The sequence below is a fragment of the Microtus ochrogaster genome, linkage group LG10 (assembly GCF_000317375.1).
Source record: "Microtus ochrogaster isolate Prairie Vole_2 linkage group LG10, MicOch1.0, whole genome shotgun sequence".
NCBI classification, from domain to species: domain Eukaryota; kingdom Metazoa; phylum Chordata; class Mammalia; order Rodentia; family Cricetidae; genus Microtus; species Microtus ochrogaster.
Window position 1 is genome coordinate 15,264,422 of NC_022035.1, and position 10,953 is coordinate 15,275,374.

At 34.3% G+C, this 10,953-nt stretch overlaps 1 pseudogene; it reads right to left on the minus strand.

The window, feature by feature from the left end:
- Positions 1-3,532: 3,532 nt before the first annotated feature.
- Positions 3,533-7,522, minus strand: LOC101983639 (annotated as a pseudogene).
- Positions 7,523-10,953: the final 3,431 nt, after the last annotated feature.

Consider the following 10,953-nt stretch of genomic DNA (forward strand, 5'->3'; position numbering starts at 1 on the left):
ACATGAGTGATGAACCTGCTTACGTTTTCTCCCAAAGACAGTGCAGGAAGATGGTTGGCTGACGGTATGGCTCTTTGTTCTGCCTTCTGCCATTGATCTATATAAAAGCAAGTTCAGAAATAAACTCTGGGCTATTTGACTGTTTTGGCATGAACAAACTGACCTGCCAATTCTATCCTGTGTTTTCTGTCTCAGTTTCTTTTATCTGACACTTCCTTAGCCTTAACGTCCCTCAAAACCAGGAACCCTAGCTGGCTAAGAGAGAACGGGCTCCTACACACAAGATTCCCTCCGACCTCCACCTTTGTGCCTTCATGCTCACACACATACAAACATTTTTTTAAGTGAGAATTCTATGAAATTCTTAGTGTTATTATTTCTCATATGCATTTTCTGGTTAGTGATTATAACCCTTATTAAGATTAAAGCACCCAATTTTTGATATCTTTTATTGCCTATGTATTTTCAAGGAAAGAAAGACAGAGGGAGGACATTGGTGCAAGCCTGCACTCATCCTCTGGTAAGGCATCTAAGGTCTGCAACTGTACCTATCCCAACCAAAATCAATTCAAAATCACTGTGAACGCCTCGGAACATAAATCTTCTCGTGTTTCACTGGCTTCATATAGACATGAAACAGAGGTTCGATAGATGCTGAGGGGAGAGGCCAGAGAACAGGGATGTTGAAAGCTCAAGAACTCTGACCCTAACTACTGTTTGAGCACAGGTTTAGCTTTATTTGAAGTTTAGTTACATCTACACACCTCTGGGAAACAAGATAATGAATTCTGCCACAGGTCTAGCCTGTGTGACCTGCATACCCTGCCACGAGCAAACAGCTAAGAAATTAAACAACTGCAGAATAATTTTGTGTGCAATTGTCGCTTTTTGTGATTAATTTCTTTAGTCACTGAGGTTTCTAAGGAAAAGCACATTATCACTGTCTTCTCCCAATGCTTCCCAGCTCTCTTCAACAATAAACTGCCATAAACTAGGCCTTTTCAAAATCCTGATTTATATAGATTCAGTGACCTTGCAAGATCATGCACTGTCTAGTTACAACACAGAAGGTTTTCTCAGTACAGAGTATATTTATATGATAATGATATGCTTATTGGAATGCTCAATGAATCCAGATGATTAACTTTTCTACTATAACAGAAAATACTGGTGAATAGATGCTGTTGACAGCCAATAGAAAATAGCAAGATTCAACTTTTTCATAATGTTCTCATTAAAACTGCCGACTCCAACAAGCTTGTTGCTGCAGCTGCTTCTGCAATGCTTACCTTCAAGTGCACTGGATTTCAATTTGTCTTACAGTGAATAGAGTTTCAGCATCTTCGCGTTTATACTAAACAACTTTCAATACATTCCACACTTGGGGGAATTGTCCTTGTTCTTTGAGCCAGAAATACTATACTTCTTGGCAGCCTTATAGCCCCTGGGATTTTAGTTAAATAAGAAGCAGTTTGAAAGAATACAGTATTCTGGGATGAGAAATCCAAAGAATTTAAATAACTTGCTTGTGTTGGATGCCTTTTTTTGAAAAAAAAAAAGACACAAAGAATATAAATTTAATTATTTGCATTTTGAGCACTTACACACACATACACACAGAAGCATAAACACACAGCTTGTTATACAATAATTTATCATCATAACAGTTGAAGATTTAACTGAAATTAACACTTTATATTCTATAGATATTTTATTTGATTGAATCTTGGACATCATGTTGTTTATGAAGACATTATAAGGTTGTTGTTTTCAGTGGGAAAGGCTGTCAATATGTGATCAAAGCAGGGATTTTATTCTGGAAACTAATTTTTATTCAAAAACCATTCAGATACGCATAAGAATGACTAGATCAATCTCCACAACTTGAGACCATTTATTATAAACCATAGCAAACACAGGTTTACCTAATGAATGAAGAAATAGTTATGCATTATTTTGTTTATGACCCTTTTGAACATGAAAATTCAAAGCAGGGTGAATGCTGTTCTTGGTTAACTTTGTCACCTTGACAAGAGCAGTGAGACAAGTCTCTTGATCAGCAGTATTAGATGGCTTTTGTTAATGGAGGTGAGATGAGCAGGGCCTAAGTGCCGGTCCCTGAGCTTAGGTCCTAGACTGCATTGGAAAGAGAGGATGGGATGGAGACAAGTACGCATCACTCCCTGACTCCTGACTGAAGATGCAATGTCATCCATCAGCTGACTCAGATCCTGATTGTATGTCTTCACCTCGATGATGAACTGTGAAGCCCTGAAATGGGGAGCCGTAACAATCCCCTTTCCCCATTAAGTTGCTTTGATTAAATATTTTGTCAAAGCAATAATGAAAATAACTAATACAAGATATGATTTCTTCAAATACACAGTATATATTTTTTTCTAACGATTTACTTACCATATATGTGAAGAATTTCACTTGCTATCTGTACATCATTAAAACTTCATGCTGAGTAATATCTACAAAGAATTGCTACTGGGAAACCTATTAAAAGTTACTTATTAGTAAGTATACAAAACAAAGGTGTACATCTGATTTGTTCTGAATAAAATTTATTTCTTACTGGAGAATTGAAACCACAGAATAATTTAATTTTGTGGGCTTTATTTAGTAAGTAATATACTTACTCTTTCCTAAATATGATTAAATGGAATTAGATTTGTATAACCATAAAAACCAGGTTCCATTTTTGAGTGATGTTAATTTTTAAATAGCTAATATCTAAGGGGATTTTGTAATGAAAATGAACCAAGATTGGGAGAGTAACAAATCTCATCAAGTAAGTATATTTACTTCTATGTTTGATGATCTTTGTTTGAATGCAGGACTCACATAGGCAAAAAATAGAACTGACAACCACAGTTGTTCTTTTACCTACACCACACACACACACACACACACACACACACACGCGCGCGCGCGCACGCGCATAATTGAATAGTAAACTTTAAGAGAATTTAGCATTATTTAAATACCTGTCAATGAAGTTGCGAATGCAAATTCACACTGAATGCTCTGTCCTAAAGGAGTGCTACATACAAAGCCTCCATGAGCACAAAGCAGTGAGCTCATTTTGGTTAGGGTTGAACACTTTCTTGGCAGGTTGGCTCCTCTGGAAGGTAGAGAGGAGCACGGGGTGAAACTTAAGCAGACTTGACAGAATGGAGAACTTTAACACAATGATAGTCTGATGCAACAGCAGTGCATACTATGGGATGGCTTCCTGTGACTGCTCAACCAGGGAAAAGAAGAATACCCATAACCACCTGGGGCTAGCATAAATGACCGAGATGGCCAATAACCATCCTTCACTTCATGGCTTTTCTGTATTATTAGTCTTGCAGAATTGTCCGTTCTTCTCATGCACCTGATATTGCGATAAAATCAAAACAGCATTTCAGAACAAATGTCAAACTATTTTTTAAAAATTAAATTCTTCTACTCCATTTTTACGTTTTTTTTTCACTTTTGTATTTTTTTTTTAGTAATTTCACATCATGCACCCCAGTTCTAGTCATTTCTCAGTCTTTCCACCCTTGCAATCCTCCATCCCAAAAGGATGGTCACAGGGGTGTTCAAAAGACAGCAGTGCTTACTCCCAAATGAAGAACTTATGCAAGTCAAGCAGCTGGTCAGGTGTGACTACCAGAGATTTGAAGTCCAAGCCATACTTACCAGACCTGGAGAACACAGAGGCAGACACCTCTATGCTAATGACAGTGTAGCTTGCTTTTGCAATTGCATTCTTTGGCCCCTCTGGGACTTCCTTGTTCTCCAGGGTGTTAGGTGCAAACTTAATGTCCTCATTACTCACACTGATGGCACTCTTCCTGTATTTCTCCTTGATGACTTTCTTAAGGTTCAGGTAAACCTCTGCTCCAATAACCATGGCCTCTGGGAAATTGGACACCACTGCAGGTCTCTTGTATAGCTAGCTTCTTGCCAGCTTGAGAATCACCCTTAATCACATTAAAGGACGGTGCTGTAGGATGACTTCAGGGTTATTAGCCAACTCAGAGGTGTGATGGTAAAGGGGCTTCCCTTTTCCATGGCACAAACTCTGCAGACAGCGAGTGAGACTTGTAGAATGGCATTTGCACCAAATTTAGATGTATTTTCAGTTCCATCCCTTCATTCCATTCCATCAGAATGTTGTTCCGCAACCTTCAGTTTCTTGCTAACCATAAAGGGTGCTATAGTTTTATTCATGTGCTCAACAGCCTTTGAGGCAGGCTTTCCCATGTAGTATGTTTTATCCAGGACTTCATAGACACCAGTGGAGGCACTGCTGGGCAAGGCAGGTTAGAAGAGTCCTTTTGAGGTGTTGTAGAGATCAACCTTAACCGTAGGAATTCCATCAGAGTCAGAGATCTCTCTGATACGGATCTGAGAATAGACATGGTGAATTTCCGGCCTTCGAATTGTTGCACAGGAAAGAAAGAGAGGTTTCTCAGATGTTTTGGCAATCCTAGAAGGCCTGGCAGAAGTTAAGAGCCAGTACAGGTGGTTCAGGATGACGTAACTAACCCTGCTAGAATTGCCAAGACTGCGGGCAGGAAGTCCTTCACAGCCTCCTCAACGTGAGCCAAATCGCCTCTGTGACCAAGTCTCTGTAGGAGCATAAGCTGGGACAGTTCAACGATTGGGGTGTATATCCTGTCACTCTGGGGACTCATAATATTTTCATTGCTGACCTGGTGGTGAGATTCTGCACTGGGCAGATTAAGGCCTTAGAGTACTAAGTCTTACAATCTAAAGGAGTAAGTGATAATAATTTGGAGCTTAAGATATTATGGAAGAGTGTTTTGAATTGCTGAAATAAATTAATTTAACACAGTTAAAGAGAATTAGAAAATTAAGTTTTAATCAGAAATAGTGTTTCAATTATAAGAAATATATGACATTAGAGACAATTTAGAATGTTGTAGAATATAATGTGATATTGACATTGAAGATCAATAGTTATTTTACCTATCTTCTTTCTTTCTGTTCTCAGACAAGTTTGGGGTTATATAAACTAGATGATATTTTAAAATGTAGAAAATTTTCCATGCTCATGTTTAAACAACTTTAAAATAATAAGATGAAAATGTCCATGAAAAGCTAAGTCTCATGGATGTATTTCTACTTTTTCCTTATCCTCTTTAAATTAGAAAAATTGGTCCATTCACTATATTTGAAAGTCAGAATATTAAGAGTTATCTTGTGCCATATGCTAGTTAGAGGCTGTTCTTGCTATGTGCATACCCCTGTCCTGCCCATAGAGGAAACTGAAGACTAAATTGTGAAAACATGAAACTAGGCTATAGTATCAAGGACGATGAACACGTTGAAAAACCACACTAAAGTTGACCTAATGTCTTTTTTTTGAATGCCATCATTCTTTTGAAAGGATGGATTTCAGATGATTTTAATATGTTTTTGACAAACCTCCCATTTCCAACTAGCTTATTCCACTGAATAGTATTTGTAACTTTAAATTGGAACTCTGAGACCTAGCTGTACCACATGCAAGAATAAAAACACCGTGGAACTCTTAGAGACCTACCTGTAACGCATGCAAAAATAAACACACTGTGCTCTAAATTATTTTTCCCTAATCTCAAAACATTTTTGTATCATTTTAGGAGTTAGAGTTAATGAATAATGAGCTAGTATTCTCTGGTTACTTATCAAGAATCACTTTGTATCTGCATGAGTAATCTTCAATGGACAACTTCAGATCACAATATTTGTTCTAAGAGCGAATAATCACTAGAATTATACCTCTCCAACTACTGGATTATTCGCACAAGAAAGAGAAGTCAACATTATTCATTGACCAATCCATCAATGTTTTTTCATTCTAAAGCAATAGTGTATGAGATGCACACACTTAAAAGTGCTCTTTAGTTTTTAGTGATATATTGAAATGTTTGTTACTTTTAAACATCTTGTTTTTGTTTCTTCAGAACTACTTTAGCTGAATAAAATAGATTCTTCATATATACATATATATGAATATATGTATATGTATATATGACAGAATATATTTTTACCTGTATATTATATACAATACACATACATATATCTATATATGTACATATGTATATACTGAAAATGTCTAAAATGTTTTAGAATTGCATGTTCTCCACAAATCTGAGCTTCTTAACTCATTGCATTATGGAATCATAATATCACATTCATTCCTATGGTCTCCCCAAGAGGATGTCTTTAGACTACTGAATACCAAGACATAGCAGGGCACATTTGCACATGACTTTATTAGTTGTGAATTCTGTTCATGTGTAAGTGGTGCTTGGAGTTGAATATTGTTGCAACTTTTATGGAAAATAATACCATCTTTTTTCAAATAGACTATAAATTAACATCTTTATTCTAAACATGATTGAGTTTCTATCTCTAAACACTATTTTTCACATTTTGGATCATAATCAAATGGCTTTTAAAAATGAAATTAGAGCAATAATGATCAAAGGGAAAGGAATATATCACTCATAAAAGTATTTTGTCTTACCATACCAGCATTGTTTCTTACTCAAATATGTTATGCTTCCTACTTTAAACATTGGTTAATTCTGTATTCTGCATTTGAAGACATGCTGAGGAAGGCCACTAATATTGTTGATACCATCACAGCATCAAAGATTCAATGCCAAAAGAAAATAGAGAAGTTTGTCTCTGAGTCCACAGTAAAAGTAAAAGCACTTGAATTTTGGACTAAGATGTACAGAAACAAAAAGCATTTATCAAAGATGTAAGGAAGGATTCTTATGAAGCTGAGTTCATTGATAGTACTCACATTAATTCCCCCACAAAAAATAAAAGCCTGTCTTGAGAGCAAGAGCAAGGTTGCTGCATAAGGAGTTTTTCTTTTATTTTATGAAACCTATTTCAGTACTCAAAGCTTGGGGGCATTTTACTCAGGATTACTTTGTACTGCTTCCTTGTGTTTCAGCTACAAGATAGGCCTAAACAAATCTTAAGAGAGTGTACAAATATTCTTTTTATGTCTGTGATCTATCAAATGCCCCTGGTGCATTACCAGGGAACTTCTTAGTACAAAAGACCATGTAGCTGCTTTTCCAGTGGGTTAAATTTTCAGAATATCTTCATATAATGGTTGTGTAATTTCTGACTCTTTACGACATAAACCTTAAAATAACAGAATGCATCAATTGAACATCCCTAAACCTACAGTTTCAAGTAGACACTGTGATTTTTGTCAGTATCATATAAACAATTTTGAGATATTTTTAGATCATATCAAATATACTTTATTTGTCTTAACAGTGGCAAATACTTAAATATCCTATGTTTGGGAAAAAGGCTTAATTTGAAGTTTTACTTGCTTCTAAGTACAGAAATTCAATGAAATAATCTTGTCAGTCACAAAATAGAGTTTAAGCTAACTCTGTATATACATATTATTTATATGTTTGAATTACTCAGAAGAGAGAGTGGGGTTATTAGAAGATCCTGAATTATCAAACAACTCAATCATGCCACTGTAATACCACATTACTTATAGCTCAAATCATGTTGCAAATGAGATCCTGTTCAATCTAAAGCCAAGGACAGTCAGTGAATATGTGTGTTTGCTAAGATTTAAATAAAGCTTATATTGAACAAGCCTAATACAGAATTTCTCTATAGAAGTACTTCAGGTTTATTAAAACTTAAGCCTTTTCCCCTTTGGAGAGTATTAGCTAGTATTGACTAAATTTCTCCTTTAATTATTTCCTCATAATAAATGTGTAGGCAATTAGAATATATTATACCTTCTACTTATGATACTACATGAGTCTGGATGAACATAGAAGGAATGCTTCCTAATTAAGTTATAGGCTATTTTTGTTCCATAGGTTTCCATGGAAATCATTTTTGTTTACCTAGTAATCTCATTAGACCAGTTTTTGTTTTTATCAGTTCATATCAGAAACAGTGCCACAAGATGGCAGTGTTTCAGAAATGACTCCTTAGAACAATCATTCCTAAAATGCAGTATCTTAAAGATCAAAACATGTTTAGTTGCCATTACAAGTGATTAAGAATTAATGGTACTATAATGGCTGTGTCGTTTCATTAATAAGCTAGTCGTTTAATTTAAGTACTAGAACTGTCAATTTGATTGTTTCAAAACATTCATTGAGACATAAATCAACTGAGGCTTGGGGACTGTTGGTAGATTCATAAATCTTACAATCGCTACATGGTGGTATACAATTGCATCCTTTGCTTGAAAAAATAACTCATCCTAAACACATCAGCTACATTAATTTTCACATAAAGGATTAATAGGCAATTTTAGAAAAAGAAATTAATACCAACACAAATTAAATATGTCATCTAATGTTTTCAAGAACAATTGAGTTATCAGCAAGCTTCCCAGTAAGTTGTCATATAAAACTCAAGAATATTCTTTGTAAGAAAATATATTTTCAACCAGAAAATGCTTCAAATTAAGATATATGAGTATATAAAATAGAAATTTTAAAAGTATGAGCACATCAAATGGAATTAAAATAAACCATGTTATCACATGAGTCTGATTTCACTTTTCAATTGTCATGTCACTATATTAATAAAAATTTGTTACCAGTCAAATGTTTAATAGAGTGGCATTTGTGTAATGTTAATTATTTTTCTAATAACAAGTGTGTTAGCTAAACTCTAAGAAAGGTAAACCCAACATTTAAAATACTATGATGGCAGTAACTTGCCTTCATAGCCAGTAAATTGTTAAAGCAACTTCAACAACATAAAAAATCTATTCTGAGCAAAACTATTTTCTCAATCAAAGAAAAACAATAAGAATTGTCCATGTAATTTGTAAAATATTATAGCCCTTAATTCACAACAATTTAAAGAATTTCTAGTGATTGAACTATGATTTACCCTCTAATACTTTGCCAAAGGGAATAGTCTTGTAAAATACATGTTTGTTCTACTTTTCTAGTTGTCTTGGTTATAACATTAACATGAATAAATATTCAAAGTTTCATTTTTTTAAAAACTGTTTCCAATCCAATGTTATGCATGTACACAGTTAGCACTGTCAGTACCTTCTAATATGAGCTGATCATAGTTCTTCTTATCCCTTGTATTTTTCAGTAGTTATTTTGTGTGTTAAACCTGGATGTATGATTTCAAATCCTTAAATTTAGTATTGCATTCAGGAAATTATGGCTCAAAATTTATCCAATTGGGAATCATGAATTTAATATCTGAAGATACAAAATAAATAATTATTTATGAGTACTGCATATAGATTTTATCCCATTTTCTGGGGAAGATGTCTGTGTGTGTAACACACTTAACGGTGATGAGGTTCTCTCTATCCCCAAACAAAGCCATTAAAGTTGGCTTCCAGCAGAATGACTGAAACAACTTCAAAAGCATCCTAAAAACCTAGAGCTGATTTTCCTAAACAGACACATTAGAATCATTTTAGAATGTATCAGAGGAAAACAAAGCTTTCTAATTTTAATTTCTATTATTAAATTGTATATAGTTACAACTCTTTTATGGAATCATGATCTTCTGTGAGACCTTACACTGTTTAGATTTTATAATTCTGCTTGAATCATGTCTTCGTGTGCCATAATCATCAATGAATATACCATATTTTGCAGGTTTCAAATTAATCTGTAAATATTTGTATTTTTCCAAATATTTACATGCTAGATTTTGACAAAAAGTTTTTTAAAAATACACATGATAAAAAGAATTTAGCAATGTTCCTTCTATTTCTATTGTAAGGAACAATATGAGGAATATTGGCATTAGCTGTTCTTTGAAAGTCTGGTAGAATTCTGTGCAAAAACCATCTGGCATTGGCTTTTAAAGTTGGGATATTTGCCATATTCTTTTATGAGTTTACATTTATCCTGATACCCAAACCATGTAAATATGTAAAAAGAAGAAACTACAGACCAATTTCCCTTATGAACATTGATGCAAAAAAACACTGAATAAAATACTAGCAAACCAAATCCAATAATACATGAAAAAGATCATTCACCATGGTCAACTAGGCTTCATTCCAGAAATGCAAGGATGATTCAACATATGAAAATCTGTCAATGTAATCCACAATATAAATAAACTGAAATAAAAAACCCACATGATCATCTCACTAGATGATGGAAAAGTCTTTGATAAAATCTAGCATCCCTTCATGATAAAGGTCTTAGAGAGACTAGGATACAAGGAACATACCTAAACATACTAAAAGCAACATACAACAAGCTGACAGCCAACATCAAATTATGTGGAGAATAACACACAAAACAACTCTACTTAAATCAGAAACAACACAAGGCTGGTCTCTGGATATCAATTAAATATAGTATTAGAAGTTCTAGACAGAGCAATGAGACAACAAAAAAAGGTCAATGGGACACAAATTGGAAAGGAAGAAGTTAAACTTTCACTATTTGCATATAATATGATAGCATATATAAGTGACTCCAAAAATTCTACCAGAGAATTCCTACAACTGGTAAACACATTCAGTAATGGGGGTGGATACAAGAGTATTTTAAAAAATTACCCTCCCAATATACAAATGATAATTGGGTTGAAAAAGAAATCAAGGAAATAACACCCTTTACAATAGCCATGAGAAATATAATATTTCTTTGAATTATTGTAACCAAACAAGTGAAAGACCTGTATGGCAAGAACTTCCAGCCTTTGAAGAAATAAATTGGAGAAGATATCAGAAAGTGGAAAGATTATTTATGATCATGGATTGGTAGGGTTAACATAGTAAAAATGGCAATCTAACAAAAAGCAATGCACAGATTCAATACAATTCCCGTCAAAATTCCAACACAGTTTTTCAAAAACCTACAAAGAACTATACTCAGCTTCATATAGAAAAACAAAAAACCCAGGATAGCTATAACAGTTCTGTACAATAAAGGAAAT